The sequence below is a fragment of the Sarcophilus harrisii genome, chromosome 5, assembly GCF_902635505.1.
Source record: "Sarcophilus harrisii chromosome 5, mSarHar1.11, whole genome shotgun sequence".
Lineage (NCBI taxonomy): Eukaryota > Metazoa > Chordata > Mammalia > Dasyuromorphia > Dasyuridae > Sarcophilus > Sarcophilus harrisii.
The window spans coordinates 198599962-198619613 of record NC_045430.1 but is presented as its reverse complement, the minus strand read 5'-3'; the positions used below and the strand labels follow the sequence as shown (position 1 = coordinate 198619613).

General features: G+C 34.0%; 1 protein-coding gene across 6 annotated transcripts in view; it reads left to right on the top strand.

The window, feature by feature from the left end:
• Positions 1-19652, top strand: part of EZH2 (enhancer of zeste 2 polycomb repressive complex 2 subunit) — a 108115-nt gene that overhangs the window by 26793 nt on the left and 61670 nt on the right. For all 6 annotated transcript variants that reach the window (XM_023504959.2, XM_023504958.2, XM_023504956.2 and 3 more), the window contains exons 2-3: positions 3255-3349; positions 8943-9052. The gene's annotated coding sequence lies outside the window, so the exon portion shown is untranslated. The remainder of the gene's footprint in view (positions 1-3254; positions 3350-8942; positions 9053-19652) is intronic.

Sequence of the window (19652 nt, the reverse complement as noted above, 5' to 3'; positions counted from 1 at the left end):
CTAATTCTGATAATTTCTGTCTTTTCTCATTTCATTTCTGCCAGTTTGCCTTATGTAAGATAAAACCTCCTACTTGTTTTAAATTACATTTCTTTTATTAGTGATTTGAAGCTGAAAATCATGAAGATTTTCATGAATACAATATCATTCCCAAAGAAATTTTCAGTGTTCCCTCATTGGCTATTGAAAAAAAAGAACCCAATGCTTGGCCAAGGGAGAGAAGATGTATTCTTCTGAGTCAAGGAGGTATGGGTCTGAGTTTCCTTTTAAGGGCATAGATATGGGAGGTGTGAGTGGTGTCCAATCTGAAGAGGAAAATGGGAAATGGACTCTCTGGAGCGGGTAAGATCTAGGCAGTTGGGATACTATATAGGCTGCAGAAGAGAAAATAGAAGGTGGGGGCAGGGAGGATTGGTATAAATTGCATGCCTTTTTATTTTATTTTTTATTTTTATAACCACAACCAGTTTACTAGGTGTAATAATATTTTGGAAAATTCTCTTACTGTGCATTTCTCTAATTATCACTGAATTAAATGTTGGTTTGGTTATGTATAATTAGTATTTTTTTCTAGGACTGCCTTGATTACTTTTCTAATTGAGAATGATTCTTATAAATGTATATGAATTTTGAATATATTATGGATCATGGGTATTTGCAAAATATATTTACTTAGGTTTTTCACTCTAGCCTATTTCTTTTTATTCTGGGTCTATTGCTTTTTGTTGTACAAAAAGGCTTTTTAAAAAAAGTTAATTTATACTAGGAATTTTTTTTTTCTATTTTGTCCTATTTATGGACTGTCTGTATATATTTATTTCCTTTCCTCTACCTTTCTTGAGGATAGACATTGTCTTTCTTTATTTCTTTCTTTTCTTTTCTTGCTTTTTTTTTTCTTTCTTTTCTTTTTTTCTTTTTGTATTCTTGGTGCTTAATACAATGCCTGGTACTATAAAAGGCCTTTTTTAATAAATGTTTATTGACTGACTCCACAACTTAATAGTTTTCTGCATCTACCTTAGAGACTGAATAACATAATGGAATTAATATTATACGCGAATTCTCGAGATTTGAGTTCCAGACCAAATTTAGCTATTGCCTAACTGTAATCTTAGGCAAAATACATTTTATCTTTCTGACTTGGGACTTTGATTTCTTAATCTTTAAATTCAGAGATATAAAAATTTCTTTCTCTTATAATTTTGGGCTGTCTAGTTCTAGCTCATGCCTTCTTTAAGAAACCTTCATTGAGCAAAGATAGATTTAGGTGGTGATTTGCATCATAAATAAACAAAACCTTTACAAAAGTATTTCTCAAGAGGTTCATGCATATACATTTATTTTATAAAAGTTAAATACACAGCTTTTCCAAAATCTTTCCTTCCTGTAAAAACTACATTTTGAAATCTTTTAAATTGATCTTTATGAATTCTAGTGACCTTCCTAGGAATGGAGAGTTTACTTGAAAGCTAAAATATCCTAATACAGACAGGTTTCTGATGATAATCTTTCCTATTAATTTAAAGTAGAACCATGTCACCTTTAAATTGTAGTATTAATTTTCTTTTTCTTTTCCCTTTGCTCTAATTGCTAGGTTAAGTAAATTTGTATGTATTCAACTCATCTGCTTTTTTCCATCTTTTATTTCCTTTTTTTTTTTTTTTTTTTTTTTGATTTCCTTATTGGTTATATTGTCATAAGAAGATTTATAACTTAACTTTATTACTGTCATTTACTTAAGGTGAGGACATCAGGTAATTAACTAGAGTTTTCAGTCAAGATGAGACATTCATGATAGTCCTGATTTTAACTGGTTAGTTCATGCTTTACTTAAATCAAGCATAGCTGGTGTTAAACGGCTAGTTTCCTGTTTTACTTGATATAGATCTTCTCCTTCTGCCATCTGTTCTTTGATGTGTAAATCATTAACTTCCCCTTTTGCTTTCTTTAAAATACCTATTCTTCTTATAAAATTGATATAGGGTTGCTGAAATTGATATTCAAGGCTCACTGATTGTTCAGGGATGCCTGCATTCTGAGCCTAATAAATTGTAGTTTTTCTATGTCATTGATAGTATGACTGGCACTCCCCCTCAGCATCGTGATATATTCAACTACTACACACCTTTTTCTTGCCTTTTGTAATATTCTTTTACAAGCTTTCTTGATAGAATCTGAGTGGTTTGGTCTGAATGTCTTCTCCTGGGCATTGGCTTCTGCTTGAAGGGTTCTGAACTTTTTGCAAAATTCTAGTAGTCTTTTTGTACAGTCTGGAGGGAAATGCTTATAAGTATTTATTTTTCTTTATCATTTTTTTTAAAGAACTTTTCTGTGTAGATTTAGCTTATCTAGTCTCTTCTAGGTTTCAACATACCGCCATTTCCCCCTGGTTTTCCTTTTCCTGGAACTTTAAGAGATAGGAATTTGACTCTAAAAATATGCCAAAAAACTGTTGCAAGTATTCAAGGGAAGCATTTATTCTGCCTTGGATAAGTCATTAAGGGATATGAAGGAGAGCTTATTTTTTGAAAAAAATGACTACATAAAAATGTTTCTCAAAAATGTTAAACACTTTAATAATTAAGACTATTATGCAAATTAAAGTAACCTGAAGATGTTGCCTCATATTTAGAGGACTAGAAAAAGATAAGTCAATTTTTGAAGTACAGTGGTCAGATAAATGGATTATATGACTACTTTGCTGATGGAATTGATATATATATATATTAAGAGAATAGTTTGATAATACACTGATAGTGATATAAATATATATACTCGCATATAACTTAATTCTCTCTATCTCAGTGGGTGTGAACAATTTGAGAGCAAGAGTCAGGTATAGTGTTTAACATGTAGTTGGGGGTTACAAAGATAAGAAACAGTCTATTCCAAGTGCTTATTTTGAGAGTTAAAATGGCATAATGCAAAGAGTGAACTTTGGGTACAGAGGGAGAGTTGGGTTAGGATCCTGACTCAGATTTGTTTGTTTTATTTCCATGAACAAACCATTTACCTTCTATTTGTTCATTTGTAAGATGGGGACAACAGTACTTAATGCTACTCATTTCAGAAGGTTGTTGTGAGGAAAGTACTTTGCATACTATTCAGTTCTATATATATAGTTGTTATTACATTTAGTTGACCAAATAATTTCATTTTGAAAAATGTGCCCTAAGAATATTATCAAAACTGAAAGACCTGCCTATTTAATAATGAAAAAGCATTTACTACATTTTCATCATATTGCATTTCAGAATTTTGGGACACTAGTACAAATGAGAAGATGGTGCCTTCAAGAAGCTGATTCATTATAAATTCTAATGCAGGAGAGAACACATAAAAGGGATTGGTAAGTAGGAAGGGAAGATTATTTTGTTTTGGTAGGGTTGCTAGTGAGAAGATGGTCAGGGAATAAAATAACCATTTTATTTTGGCTGGGCCAATCTAGAAATACAAGCCCACATGAGATAGTTACCAGTTTGTACAGTGGTAGACTAGAGGTGGGAGGAGCAGGGCAAGAATTTGGAATGGAAAGGGTCAAAAATTTTTCAGAGCATTGTCTCTGTCCCTACAGCAATGGGGCTCTATAGTAGATATCCCTGTAATGCTTATTCAAATATGTTTATAGCAACCTTATTTTTAATTGTAAAAACTGTAAACTATCTAACATTTAAAGAATGTTGGAATAAAACGGTGGCATGTCATTGTGTGGAATACTGTAATGAAATTGACATAAATAAGAGTTCCAAAATAAAACATCATTCTTTAAAACCTATCTCTTCCTAAGTCCTTTCTTAACCATAAAGGATACCTATATCCTTTCAGTAACCAATCTTCACAAGTTTTCTAAAATTGACTTTTCTTTCATTGGAACTAGTCAGTTCTCAAAAATCATCCTTTTTTTTCCCCCCTGAGGCAGTTGGGGTTAAGTAACTTGCCCAGGGTCACACAGCTAGGAATTGTTAAGTGTCTGAGGTCAAATTTGAACTCAGCAGGCCTTCTGACTTCAAGGTTTTTTTTTTTCCCCTTATCATGCAGCTGCCTTCCTAGTTCATGCATACATTTATTACCTTTTGTTGTAGTCAGTTAATTGATGTCTCTCCCTGCCCAAAGTTTCTTCCCGTCCCTCCCTGTAGCTACAATTGCCTCTCGGATAAAATACAAATACTTTGATTTGGAATTTAAAGCCCTTCACAGATGGGCTTCACCATACTTTTTCAGGCTTAACTCAAATTTCTCTCCCATATACATTTTATATTCCAGCTAAACTTAAACTGGCTTACTTACCATTCTTAGGTATGAGACATTCTATCTCCCACCGCCATGTTATTTCATAGGTATAACTCATGTTTGAAATGCTTTCTCTCTTGACCTGTTTCTGGGAATTTTTAATTCCCTACAAGGTTCAGCTCAAGTGCCATCTCAAGTGTCACCTCCTAGCCTGACCTTATCTCTGAGGCTTAATTTTTGTTTTGTTTTGTTTGCTTGTTTCTCCTCTACTCCTTCCCATACTTATCTGCATGGGAGAGCTGAAAAGATTTTGCAATTAAAAAATTGAGTCACTTCTGATTCATAGAACCATAACGGTTTGTTGGGAAGATAGCCTTTTGAATGAAGATTTATTAGGTATAGTTTAGTCAGCAGAAAAAGGGATGTTTAGGGAATGCCCACCCTTAACTTAAGGGAGTGGTTCAACTTCCTGAAGTACAAAATGTGTACAAGTTGTACACATTTGTATCCTTCCATGAATATTCTTATGTATGACTACTCTTCCAAAATGATTTTAATATATAATTGTGAGAGAGGTTGTTCTAATTTTATAGGCAAAATATTTTATTGCGGCTTTTTTTTAATAAATTTTTTTTGGAGTAACATTTTAAGTTCCAAACTCTCTTCCTTCTCTCCCCACCCCATACCAGAGGAGGCCACCATTTGACTCAAATGTGTGTTTGTTTGTGTATGTCTGTGTATATCTGTAAAACCAAACTATACTTCTATTTATCAGTTATTTCCCTTGAAGCATCTTCCTTCATAGTTCTTTTGTAGTTGATGTAAGTATTTATAATACTCAGGATAATTTAGTTTTTCTTTGAATAGTATTGGTTTTTACTGTATACAATGTTCTTTTAGTTCTGGCTCATTTCACTCTATAATATTTTATGGAAATCCTTTTTTGCCTATTCCAAATAATTTCTTTAATGTTGAAATTAGTTGATTTTTAAATGTTTAGTAGAATTGACTTGCAAATCCATCTGGTTCTGGTGCTTTTTTTGTTAGGAAGCTCATTTATGGCCTGTTCAATTTCTTTTTCTAAAATAGGTTTATTTAGGTATTCTGTTTCTTTAATCTGTACAGTTTATATTTTGATAAGTATTCTTATATTGTACTTAAGTTGTTAAATTTATTAATTTATTTTTGCAATTGGGATTAAATGACTTGCCATGTAACACAGCTAGGAAGTGTTAAGTGTCTGAGGTCAAATTTGAACTCAGTTCCTTCTGACTCTTGGGCCAGTGATCTATCCACTGTGCTGTATCGTTGCCCCCAAATTGTTAAATTTGGTAAAATATAATTGGGCAAAAATAGTTCCTAATAATTGCTTTGATTTCATCTTCATTAATGGTATATATTCACCCTTTTCATTTTTGGTACTAGTGATTTGGTTTTCTTTTTAAAAAATCATACTAACCAGTAGTTTATTGGTTTTTCATAAAACCATCTTCCAGTTTTATTTATTTATTTATTTAGTGGTTTTCTTGCATCCAAATATATTAGTTTCACTCTTAATTTTTTAGGATTTCAAATCTGGTGTTTAAATGGAAATTTTTGATTTGTTCTTCTAATTTTTTTCAAATTGCACTCCCACTTTATTGGTTTGTTCTTTATTTTTGTTGTAACTTTTTAGAGAGATAATTTTTTTTTTCTGATTATGTTTTGTTTCATCCCATAGGTTTTGATATGTTCTTATTCTTTTTAATTATTGTTCCTGTGACTTAATTTTAATATGTTTTTGTGGTCTTTTATTAAGTGTATTTTTCATGGCATTATAATTTGAAAAGGATGTATTTATTAGTTCTGTTTTTCTGAATTTAACCATAAAGTTTTTATGCCTTAATATATAGTTGAGTTTTGTAAAGGTACCATGTACTGTTGAGAAAAAGGTATATTTCTTTCTGTTACCATTCAGTTCTCTCCAGATATCTATCATATGAAATTCATTTCCTTAATAACTTCTTCCTCATTTATTTATTTAGTTTGGTTGGGTTTATCTAGTTCTGAGAGAGGAAAGATGTAAATCCGTTACTATTATAATTTTGCTCTCTATTTCTACCTAGCATTTAAAATTTGGATGCTACAGCATTTGGTACACTTAGGTTTAATATTGATCTTTCTTTATTATCTATGGTATCTTTTATCACAATGTAATCTCCCTTGTTATGTCCTTTAATTATATCTGTTTTAGTTTTAACTTTATCTGAGATCATGATTGCTGTCCTTACTTTTTTTTTTTTTTTTTTTTAATCCTCGTGTATCATTTTAAATGTGGTTTGGTAAACAACAAATTGGTGGTGGTAAGATGTGAAAGCTTATTCAAAGGCTTTAAAAGTTTAATTGATTTGTAAATACAAGTTTAATTGGTAGGGTAACATTGTTTAAAAATTAAGTTCATATTTTAAAAACAAGTACCTGAGAACAATCCCAAAGAAATATTTAATAAGTTCAAAGAAAAATAGGTGGAAGAGATCTGAAGTAAGGGGAGTAATTATCAGTGCTTGGAATTAATGTTGGTAATACCCTCAAAGGAGTGAATTTTGAGCTGAAATATTGGATACAGAAACACTGGATACTAGACCAGAGTGGAGGAAGGTGTAGTGCAGAGGATAGTGTAGTAGGTCTTGTCTTCCTGTGTTATTGGCTTATTAAAATTAACTAGCTGTATGACCTTGGACAAGTCACTTCATCCTGTTTGCCTCAGTTACTTTATGTGTAAAATGAGCTAGAGAAGGAAATGGCAGACTCCAGACGAAAATGGCAGAAACTCCAGAAAGTTTCAAATGGGGTTGTGAAGAATTGGACATGATTAAAATGACTGAACAACAATATTTCTGGTAATAGGAATGGTAAAAGGCAAAAAAGTGGGAGCAAGTGAGATGTGTACATAATATTGTGGATGTGTGTATGCATGTATGTGTATGTGTAATATAAGGCCTTTATTGGTTAATATTGAGATGGATTTCGAAGGGCAAAAATCTTGGGAAGGGAGAGGTTGGTGGAGGGTTAGGAAATGTTTAGATTTACTATGATATGCAGTAGGCAGTTATTCACTGCCTTGTAGTTTGTGTGATTGCTATGGAAGTTAATCAGAGTTAATGGGGTGACAGAAGTGGTAGAATGCTGTCTAAGGGAAGGGAATTACAGGGAAGCTAAAAGGTGGGGTTTAGCTAAGGTCAGGCTTAAGTTTTATTATCAAGTGCAGCAAATTATAATTTACTTGGTCAAGTGTAACCCATTCAGTACTGAATTTCAATTCCCAGCTCTCATACTTGACTTGCTGCTTGTTCCTTGAGACTTGAGTTTGTTTCTGGTTTTGCCCCAAGATCCTTTTTAGACTTTGCTGATGTATCCTGTCCATTCAGCTTCATGACTGATAGTCCTAACGATTCACTTTTTCTATTTTAGATATTACCACCTCAAAATCCTTTTAGTGCCAAGACCTGGTGATGCTCCCTATGCTTCCAACCAATTTTTCTTCATTTATAATGTGATTTTGGCAGTACCCTGCCCCATGATTGTACCATACACCTAAGATCTTATATTGTTCTTAAGTAAAAGTGTCCCAAACTATATCTGCATTGTGGCAGTGTCAGAATATGGTAGGTTGGAGTGGGAGGAGGAGAGAGTAAGAAATAGTGGAGGTGCCATTCATTGGAAATTCTAGATCAGGGCATATGAAAATACTACTTGAATATTTGTAACTAGGGGAAAGATTGATTAAAGTTGGGATAGACCATTGTATGAGAGAATAACCTTAGTGGGATATGGCTGTGAATTGATGACGACCTTAAGTAGGATAGTATCTTTAGAAGTGGAAAGGAAGGACATGAGTCAAAATGAGAGAATTTGGAAGAATGGGTTTGATGAAAAATGAAATTGGGGAATAAAAACAACTCAAGGATTAGCTCTAGAAGAAGGTTGATTTATGGAGTAGAGTTAAGAAATTTCATCATGTTAGGTTTTCTTTAGATGAAGATGTTTTGTAGATTTCTAAAAATATGAAGACTCAGAAATTTAGGAATCATTTGCGCACAGGATAGTTAAAGCTTTAAGAATAGGTGAATTTTTTCCCAAGGGAGTAAACCCAAAGAAATGTAGCAGAGCAAGACTTCTTAAACTTTTTCCATTTGTGACCCATCTCTCCTCCCAACTCCCAAGAAATTTTTATGTGAAGTATATGGGCATAAGTAAATCAGACATGTATTGTTAATCATCAATTTGTGACTCTCACATTCAGTTACAAGGCCTCATATGGGGTTATGAATTGCAGTTTAAGAAACTATAGTAGAGGACCTGGGATTGCTACAAGTAAAAGACAAAAGGTGTGTCTCATGTAACAATGATGCTTACATAGTTTAAAATGTGAACATTTGTTGACTCTGTCCTTAAATCTAGCTGTTGATAGTGTATTATCATTTCTGTTTTGCACATGGGGAAACTGATGTTCAGGGAGGTTAAATAACTTGCTTAGGTCCCACAGGTAAGAATTTCTGGTGGTGTCAGGACTTGAGTGCAGGTTGTTCTTGTATTTTGCTATGTATGACCATGGAATCCTGTAATGTCAGGACAAAAGCAGTTATAGCCAAAACTGCTTATGGCTGAATGTAGAACATGAGAATTCAAGAGGAACCTGAAAAACCATCTGATCCCAGCTCCTTGTTTTACAGATGAGGAAACTGAGGCCCAGAGAGGTGAAGTGACTGCCAAAGGTCCCACAGCAAGTCAGTCAGTAGTCGAGCTGGAACTGGAATCAGAGTCTTCTGATTCCTCTTGAGGGGTAAGTGTCAGTGATTCACGTTTAACAAATATTCAGTATGAGCCTGCTCTTCAGTAAGGCTCTCTGGGAACACAGTAGCCCAAATGAAGTAGTTGTTTTCCTCCATCAGTTTATATCCTATTGGGATTCTGTGCTCTCTAAAAATACTCACCTTAATTTTTCTCAGAATGATATAGAGAGCTGGAACATAGTCTATGTATTTTATTTTTTTTGTTCAGTGATTAAATGACCTTTGATTATAGATTTTTCATGGTGAAAGGAGCAAATTTATAATCTTTTAATATTAAAATATTATTGAGCACAGTTACAGGTTCCTGATTTTTTTTTTCTCCCTGAGGCAATTGGGGATAATTGGCTTGCCCAGGGTCACACATCTAGGAAGTGGTAAGTGTATGAGACCAGATTTGAACTCAGGTACTCCTGACTTCAGGGCTGGTGCTCTACCTACTGGACCACCTAGCTGCCTGCCCCCACATGTCCCTGATTTAACAAAAAAAAAAAAAGTCTTGTATAATTAGCATATAACTTTTTTAAAAAAATTTTTTGTATTAAAGCTTTTTAGTTTTCAAAAGACATGCATAGATAATTTTTCAACATTAACCTTTGCAAAACCTTGTGTTCCAATTTTTTCCCCTTCTGTCCATTCCCTCCCCTAGATAACAAGTAATCCAATATGTTAAACAAGATAAAAATATATGTTAAATCCAATATGTGCATACATATTTATATAATTATCATGTTGCACAAGAAAAATCAAATCAAAAAGGGGAAAAATGAGAAAGAAAACAAAATGCAAGCAAACAGCAACAAAAAAGTGAAAATGGTGTTGTGATCCATACTCAATTCCCACAGTCCTCTTTCTGGAGGTAGATGGTGCTCCTCAATCACAAGACCACTGGAATTTGTTTGAATCATCTCACTATTGAAAAGAGCCACATCCATCAGAATTGATCATCATATAATTTTGTTGTTGTGGTAGTACATAACTTTCTAGGCAAATACCACGGGAAAAAAGAGATTTAAAAACAATAATGAAATTCAGCATCATTGATAAAGGAAACAAATTTTAAAAGTTAAAATATTTATGATAAATTGATCTGACTTTCCATTACAAAATATAATTATTTTAGGGCTAAGACCTAGGCCTGTATTTATTCTCTTTATGGAGCTTCTGATAAAGAATATCATTTTATTAGCGTAATTTGGTGTTTCCCCCCCTACAACTTAATGATCTTAAAAGAGTTACCTAAGATTAGTATCTTAGAGCCCATACCCATACATGTCAGATATATGACTAGAACCTTGGTCTTCTAGATCCTAAGTCATCTATTTGTCCACCATACCATATTTGTGATTTAAATATGGTTAAAATCATGAGCTATAAAGCTACATAAAATATTAAATATGATTTACTTGTGAATTAAATTAAGCATTTCATGAATTTAACCTAGTAAAAGTATAAGAGAGAATGACTTATGAGTTCTTTATTCCAAATTCAAGTTGCATACTTAAATTTATATTAGTCTTTGTTTCTCCTTAAAGATTTGTTTATGTATTTGTTTGATCAAAGATATAAAGTTTTTTAAAATTTCATGAATCATGAGATCATGAATTGAGAGCTGAAAGGTGATTTTTGGGGTCCTAGGGTACAGTTCCCTTCTTTTGCAAATAAGGAAGTTAAGACCCAAGAGTATGACTTGCTCAGTCACCCAGATGGTAGGTTTCTGAGTCAAGATTTGAACATACATCTTCTTAACTTCAAGCCAAGTACTCTTATCTACTATCCTTTGCAGTCTCATGATGGCTTGGAGTTATGAAAGAATTACAAGGCTTGAGAAAACTGTCAACTTGTCCCGAATAGTGTAAAGATCCTAGAATTTGGAAACCTAGAGATTGTGATAATTTATTTAGTTTTGTAAAGTTTGTAAAATACTTGATGTATATCTCAGTTGATTGTCACCACAACCCTGGGAGGTGTTTCCCAATTTACAGATGAGAAAACAGAAGAGTCTCCCAGCTAACAGTGTGTCTTAGGCAGGATTTAGACTTGAGTTTGTTAGTTTGTTAAGTCTTGCAATGTACCACTTTTTCTATAGGACCACTTTGACAGATTGGTGTAACTGATAGGCATCTTATGTTTTAAATGCATAAAATAAAATGCATAGGATTGCCAAAAAATCCAATTATATTGAAATACTTAAAGAAATCCAAGTTCAGAGAACTCAGGTTAAGAACTCCTACTGTACATTTTCACTGACAATCTTTTCTTGAATACTTTCTTTAAATGAGAAACTTGTTATTTAATAAAGGAACTCGTTCCATTTTTTGACTGGTTAGCAAATTCTTCATTATATTTAATTTTAAAATTATATTTAATCCTATTTTTAAAAAAATGACATTAACCCATTGGGTCCTAGTTTTATCCTAGATTCTCACTCTCTTTTTTGGGGAGGAGGGGCTCTAAGTAATTGGGGTTAAGTGACTTGCTCTAAGTCACACAGCTATTAAGTATTAAGTGTGTCTAAGGCTAGATTTGAACTCGGGGCTTCCTGACTTCAGGGCTGATGCTCTGTTCACTGTGCCATCTACTGCCTCCTATGGAATTATTTAGAAAAAAATTAATTCTTCTTGTACACGGCTAATTTCTTCATTTCCAAATTAGGAAATTGGCTCAAAGAGGTTCTAATGTGTCAAGGTTACATAGCTTTGTATCTAACAATAGGATTTTATTTTGCTTTTAATTTTGTTTCTTTATCATCTCTAATTTTGTCATTCAGTATATTAGCTATCTTCTCATATTATACACAGGTTTTTTGAGCTTCTGATGTTTTCAGTCTAACACAGGGTAAAAAATGTTGAAAAGGACAAGACCAAAGATGGAGCCTGATATCAGGTTCATTGAACCTTGTTTCCAAAATGTATCTTCATTCTTCCCACCTTCTTTTTTAAAAATTGGGACAATATGACTGTCTTAGCCTTATGATTTCTCTCCTATTCTGTATAAGGTCTAAAAAATTGCAAAAATGTGTTTTTGTGTTCAAAGCTGCAAGTACTTTACAAGTACTTTCAGTACTTGGAAATAAAAAGTCAACTTCATGTGAACTAATTTGAAGAACTAGATACTTTGTTACTGTATCTTCGTCTGTCCCATCTTGGCCTTCAATTGCAATGTAAAAATATTTTAAAATTTTGTCAATTTGACAAACATTGACATATGAACATTTCGGTAAACAAAGAACAGAAGAAGAGGGTTGTAATTGAAATTGATATTTTATTACCTTATAGTTTTTAAAGTTAGGAATTTGAGAAGCAGGGTGATAGAGATCTGGTTTTGGAAGTAAAAAAACTTTATGTACAAGTCTGGTTTTCTTTTCTTTTTGTTTTTCTTAAGCACTTATCAACTTTACCTCCACACCTCTGTTTCTTCAGTTCCTTCTCCTTAATGAGTATTTTATGCTTTCCAATTTTAGATGACTGTTAGAGAGGACAAAAATAGGAAATTTTATTTCAAAATAGGAATTGAATTGTTTTGCTTTGGCTCTCGTTTGTTAATATGCCAACTGACCAGGTGGGATGGCTGGTCCCTACTTTACCCTTTTTCTTCCTTTGAATAGCATTTGAAAATAAAATAAACCCTTTTTTGGTAATTGAGACGTCATTTTAGTTAAGTCCACCTTAAAATGTGAGCTGGTGAAACATAAGGTAAAGTGCAGATTGCCATGCCTTTTTGTCATTGTTCAGCATTATGCTAGCACTTTACAAATAATCTGTTTTGGTCTTTATAACAACCCTGCGAGAGGTAGGTATTATTGTCTCCATTTTACAGTTAAGGAAACAGGCAGAAAGAAATTGAATAGCTTGTCCAGGATCACACATGACTAGGAAGTTTCTTACTCTGGATTTGAACTCAGGAATTCTTGGCTACAGGTCCAGGAGGCATTCTAACCATTTTGCTTGCTTGGCTTCAATTTTTAACTGTAGGGAACTAAAGCCACATCACTTGGCTTCCCAAATGTACAACCTACCTTAATTAAGACACCATCTAAGGGCAGCTGGGTCCAAGTAGATAGAGCACCAGTCCTGAACTCAGGAGGATCTGAGTTTAAATTTGGCCTCGGACACTTAACACTTCCAACTGTGTGATCCTGGGCAAATTACTTAATCCCAATTGCCTCAGAAAAAAAAAAAGACACTATATAAATATGAGGAGAATTGTGCAATGCAAAAGCTTTACATCTGTGTTAGTTTTGTTGGTATCCTCATTTCTGACCTGATGGCACTGCTTTGACACTGCTTTGGAACTTCTCTGACTGACTTTTCCACCATGCATAAGGACATATCATCCTGTAGGATCTCATCAGCCTTGGTTCTCCACCTCCTTGTTACCTCTGCTTCTCTTATTGGGGAGGAAGGGAATGGGACCAATGAACTGTAAACCTCTATTTAAGGAGAGAACTCAGCTCAGGCATCTCTTTTCTTTTGGATTTATCTCATTGATTTCTCAGCCATTGTCTCTGGTACCTTCTCTTTCCCACTCACTTTCAGATTTGTGTTGTCTTCCTCACTTAGACTTTAGGGTTTTTGAGGGCAGGGACACTCTTTCATTTTTCGTACTTTTATCCTCATTGCTTAGAAAGGTGGCACTTAATACATGTTTATTGTCTTCTTGTTGTGAATAACAAATTTTAGCTATAGAGAGGTAAACAAGGGACTTCCTATTATTGATTGTAATTCTACATCAGTGAGACCTTTTTTCCCCCTTAATTGTAAGCCCAGCAAATGAGATGGCTTTTATTACTGAAATTGACAAGGCTTCTCAGAAGAGTTCAAGAAATGCCCAAATCTTAAAGTGCTAGGGAGTAAATCAGCCCAATTTATTTCATTGAAGAAATGCTCCTTTTTTTTTTAAAGATATTTATGAAACATCTTGATATTAATAATGTAGTTCAGAATTTTGCCAGGAATAAAACTTAATTTCATTGGTCTATAGTGTATAGAATTCATGCTCTGTCCATTTTTTAAATTTGCAACCTTTGCTGTCTCAGCCTTGTGGAATCTTTCCCATTCTCCTTGGTCTTAGCGGTATCATCTTTTTTCAGTAGTCAGATTTGGCAGATTCTTTTTAGGGCCATAGGAAGATATGGTGTATCAGGATTCTTCAAGAGGGGTTATTTGTCCTTTTGTTCATCCTCTTAATTTATCTTGGTCTTCAGCGTCTTATTATTCTTATTTTGTTTTTTCCATAATTAAGACCATTTTCTCCTTGTTAGACCATTTTGCTTTTTCACTCTCTTCAGTTGTCAGTATCTTGTCTACCTCAGTTAGTAGTTTTATTCCCTTGATCTTTTTCCTTGCAAAACAGCTGATATTGTCCTTTTTGTTTTGTTGTCCTTGATATCATTCATCAAACTCGCCTCATTCTGAACTTCAGTTCTCTTTGACTGTATTATGAGATCATGTCATGATTTTGTATTCATCTTTCATCACTTACTCTTGCATCCATTATCTATACTTGAAAGACTTAAGTTGGTTGATGTGTTAATCTATTGTGTTTTTTTTTTTTTATTTAAGAGATTTTTTTACACAAAAACCACAGTGTCATACTACTGTTATTTGTTAATTGTTCTTTGGCATATTTTAACTCACAAAAGGGAAAGCCTTATGGCTTAACTTGAGACATTTGGGGCAAGAAGCAGGGGTAAGATATGTTGGGATTATAGTCTCCTGAGAAACAAGAAAGCAGTTGTTTCTCCAGAAAAGTAGGAGACCTTTTAGGAGAAAGGTTAGGAGGAATACGGAAAAGCCTTTCTAATATAGTTAGTATCCAGTCTATCATCTTGTGGATCCTCCTTGTTTGGTTTAGGATACCTGAATGGTCTCACAAAACTATACTCTTAAGGAATGAGAAAGACAGCTAAAAATTTTTTCCTAGTGAAGCACAATGTCTTTATTAGGCTCTTGTGATTGGTTTCCTACTTGTGAGATTATGAACAGGGCGGTACCAATGCACTGGGAAGCTACAATTTCATAGCTTAGAAGGTTCCAACTAGCTATGTGGGTTTCCAGAAAAGAGGCAGGACAGGAGGGAAGGAGGAAGTACCAGGCAGGAGGAGCGATATCCATAGCAGAGACAGCCTGTCACAAGGGAGCCTCTGTCCAGAATATGTCGTCCACCCCCCACCACCTCCCTACCCCCAAACTATTGTACTCTAGCTCTCAAACAGACTGGCTTTGCCTTAAGACAGCTGGCCATGCGGATTCTCTTTGCCAACTGTTTAGCCTTGTGGTATTACAATAACAGAATACAAAGTAAATTCATTGAAACCATGAATCCTGGAGCATTGGTTTCAAGAATATAGCCTTTTTTTCCCTTTTAACTAGTCACAGGTCTAATGGTGGTAGTAGAATTTCCCTTCCATGTACACCTGTTCTTTTCTTTTTTCCCTAAAGTGTTCACTTCAGTGGGTTGGTTTACCTCTTCTGAGGGATGTGTTTTTTTCCTGCTGCATCATCTTTTCTTTTTTTCAAAGGGTAAAATTGGAATAAGATATGAAATATACATCAAACAGATGGTTCTCCTTCCTAAATCCCTAGGGGGTTTCTTTGAAATTAATATTAAGTGAGCTAGGAATTCGTATAAACCAGAGTTTCACTTAGGACCAGCCCTTTTTTTGTACTTAGCACCCAGACAATGAAGAGTAGCTAGTTCCCAGTTGAGATCTGGCCTAGTAGGGACAGCATTCTGAGAGGGGGAATAGAAAGAGAGAAAAACTTCAGAGGAACAATGGGGAAAAATTAGTAATTTTGCCTTTAGGGCATAAAGTTTTCTGAGGATTATTCTTATCCCTTCTGTCCATTCTATAATTTTATATCTGAACTATCATTAAGAGATATCATCATAAAGAGGCCTCAAGTTTAATATATATCTAGTTTCTTGGAGGTTGAGTTTGCTATCCCTATAAAAAGGGACTTTCAGTTATTTTCCTAAATTATTCCTTTAGAAGGAAATTAGAAAGATCAGTTATGCTGTTTGAAGGCCTGTACCTGAAGAAGGATTTAGGTACTTTGATTTTAGACAATATTGTCTGATAGGCTATGGGTCTATAATATATACTTCATCAGCCCTTAATAGTGGAAGACATCTTAGTTTTATTTTAAAAAAGATCAAAGTGAAATTCAAAATAACATTAATCTCAAGCATAGGGTCATCTACCATGCAGAGAAGAGAGTATATATTAAGTTGTGAGCACTTGACCACAGAATAAAGTAGCTAATATTTACATAGTGCTTAAAGATTTGAAAAGTGCTTTACATATAATATCTCCTTTTTGCAGATAATGAAATTGAGGCTAGAGCCCCAGTGACTTGCTCAACATCATACAGCATTACTTCTGAGTGAAGGAGAATTTTAACCCAGTTTTTCTCCACTATAAATCCAAGATTCTATCCATATTGAGACAACAATTGTTAGGCTGGGTAATTTTCAATGACCTTCAACATTTCTCTTCTCATGACTGTGATGTTAAACTCTGGAGAAACTGTGGTATTATGAATTCAGTATCTTGTTGTCCATAACTGCCAGTTTTTTAGGCTTAGATAATGACATGGAAACCTTCAAATTTAAGTGAAATAATAATTCTAGTGAGAAGGTTTACTTGGTTGTTCATCTCATCGTTAGATAATGATTTATTACTTCAAACAGCATTTACTAAGTGCCTACTGTTACCTAATCATTGGGAAACTTAAGAACAAAAAAACCCCCAACATATTCTCTGGTCTTAGAAAATATTTACAAAGTAGTTTCTAGGAGGAGGGTACCAGTAACTAATTGGATATCAGGATAGGCTTTCTTTAGGAAATAAACTTGCTTGAGATCTGAAGAAAGCAAGAGATTCTAGAAAGTAGAGATAAGAGAGTGCAAACTGGGGGGGGGGGGGGGGGGGGGGGGGGGCAGTCCTCAAAAACCTGAGACAGAGGTGGAATGTTAGGTATGTCTAACACCAGTGATGCCAGATTGAAAATCGATGGAGAAGAGTAATGTATAACAAGTCAGATTGGACTTTTAAAACCAAATGTAGCAGTTCATATTTGATTCTAAAGTCAATAAAGAGTCATGGAAACTTCCTGAGATAGTAAGTGAAATAGGCCTGTAATAGGTAGAAATAGGTAGTAATATTGGTCTGACCACTTTGTGAATAAAGGTCATTTAAAACAAATTTTATTGATAGCTTTTATTTTTACATTGCCTAGATATCCCCTGAATCTCTCTCCCTTCTACCTCCTGGTAGAATCATCTCTTTACAATAAAGAATTTTTTTTAAAAAGAAAAGAAAGGGAAAAAAAAGTGTAGTAAAACTGACCAGTGAATTGAAGAAAATTTGATGATATGTACACTATGTTCTACATTTGTGGTTTCTGACATCGTTAAAGGAATAGAGAGAGTTATCTTTTGTTTCTTAGGGGTCCAAGCTTTTTTTCTTTATAAATGTTGCAATATAACAATTTTGTTTAGAGTGGTTGTTCTCACCATTTACATTGTTATATTCATTGTGTATTTTGTTTTCTTGACATTAAAACTTAATTTTGTATCAGTTCATGTAAGTTTTTCTAGTCTTTATAATTATCATATTCATTATTTTTTATAGCACAATAATATTCAATTATATTCGGTGCCACAATCTTCTTAGCATTTCTTGATCAAAAGGTATTTACTTGGTTTCCCTTTTCTTGGGGTAGTGATGGTGGTAAAAAGTGCTACTTGGAACAACAGTTAGGAGTTGATTGCAATATTTCAGGCAAGAGGTGATGAGGGTCTGAACTAGAGTGATGGCAGTGTTAAACGGGGACTGACACAAATGATGTTGGAGAAATGAAATTGGTAAGATTTGGCAACTTATTGGCTATTAGGCCAAAGAGAAGCAATTGAAATGACTACAAGATTTGTCAGTGAGGCTGTGACCAGAAGATTGTAAAAAACAGAAATAGGGAAGTAAAAAGGCAAGAGACTTGATTTTTGCTTTGAATTTCATTACTGATACTTGTATAATTTTATTGTACAAATGAAACTGTTCAGTGAGCTTAAACATTAACCCTGAAGTTCAACCCTGAGCATATATATACATACACATAGATATATAGTTATTTTTTTTATTAAAGCTTTTTATTTACAAAGCATATGCATGGGTAAATTTTCCAACATTATGACCCTTGTATAACCTTTTGTTCCAAATTTTCCCCTTTCCTTCCACCCCTTACCCCAGTCCAATACATGTTAAATTTGTTGAAATACATGTTAATTCCAGTATATGTATACATATTTATATAGTTATCTTGTTGCATAAGAAAAATCATATCAAGAAGGAAGAAAAAGAAAAACTGAGAAAGAAAACAAAATGTAAGCAAATGACAACAGAGAGAGTGAGAATACTATGTTTTGTTTCACACTCTGTTCCTATGGTTCTCTGGATGTAGATGGCTTTCTTCATCACTGCACAAGTGGAACTGTTTGATCATCTCAATGTTGAAGAAAGCCACCTCCATCAGAATTGATCGTCATATAGTCTTCTTGTTGCTGTGTATAATGATCTCCTGGTTCTGCTCATTTCACTTAGCATCAATTCATGTAGGTCTCTCCAGGCCTCTAAATCATACTGTTGGTCATTTCTTATAGAGCAATAGTATTCCGTAGCATTCAAATACCATAATTTATTCAGCCATTCTCCAATTGATGGGCATCCCTTCAGTTTCCAGTTTCTTGCCATTACAAAGAGGGCTGCCACAAACATTCTTGCACATACAGGTCTTTTTCCCTTCTTTAAGATCTCTTTGAGATATAATCCCAGTAGTAACACTGCTGGATCAAAGGATATGCACAGCTTGATAACTTTTTAAGTGTAGTTCCAAATTGCTCTCCAGAATGGTTGGATCTGTTCATAATTCCACCAACAATGTATCAGTGTCCCAGTTTTCCCACATCCCCTCCAACATTTGGCTGAGCATATATTTTGATTTTAATTTAATTTTATTTATTCTAAAAAAATAATTTTTTTTTTTTTATTATAGCTTTTTATATAGAAAACGTATGCATGGGTACTTTTTCAACATTGACCCTTGAAAAAAATTCTGTTTCAACTTTTCCCCTCCTTTCCTCCATTCCCTCCTCTAGATGGCAGGTGGTCCCATACATGTTAAATATGTTAAAGTATATGTTACATACAGTATATGTATACATAGTTATATATCTTGCTGTACAAGAAAAATCAGATTTTGAAAGAAGGTAAAAATAAACTGAGAACAAAAAAACAAAAATGCAAGCAAACAATAACAGAAAGAGTGGAAATGCTATGTTGTAGTCCATAGTCATTTCCCAATGTTCTTTCTCTGGGTATAGCTGGTTCTGTTCATTACTGATCAATTGGAACTGATTTGTATCCTCTCATTGTTGAAGAGAACCACGTCCATCAGAATTGGTCATCATGTTGTATTGTTGTTGAAGTGTATAATGATCTCCTGGTTCTGTTCATTTTACTTAGCATCAGTTCATGTAAATCTCTCCAAGGGTCTCTGTATTCATCCTGTTGGTCATTTCTTATAGAACAAT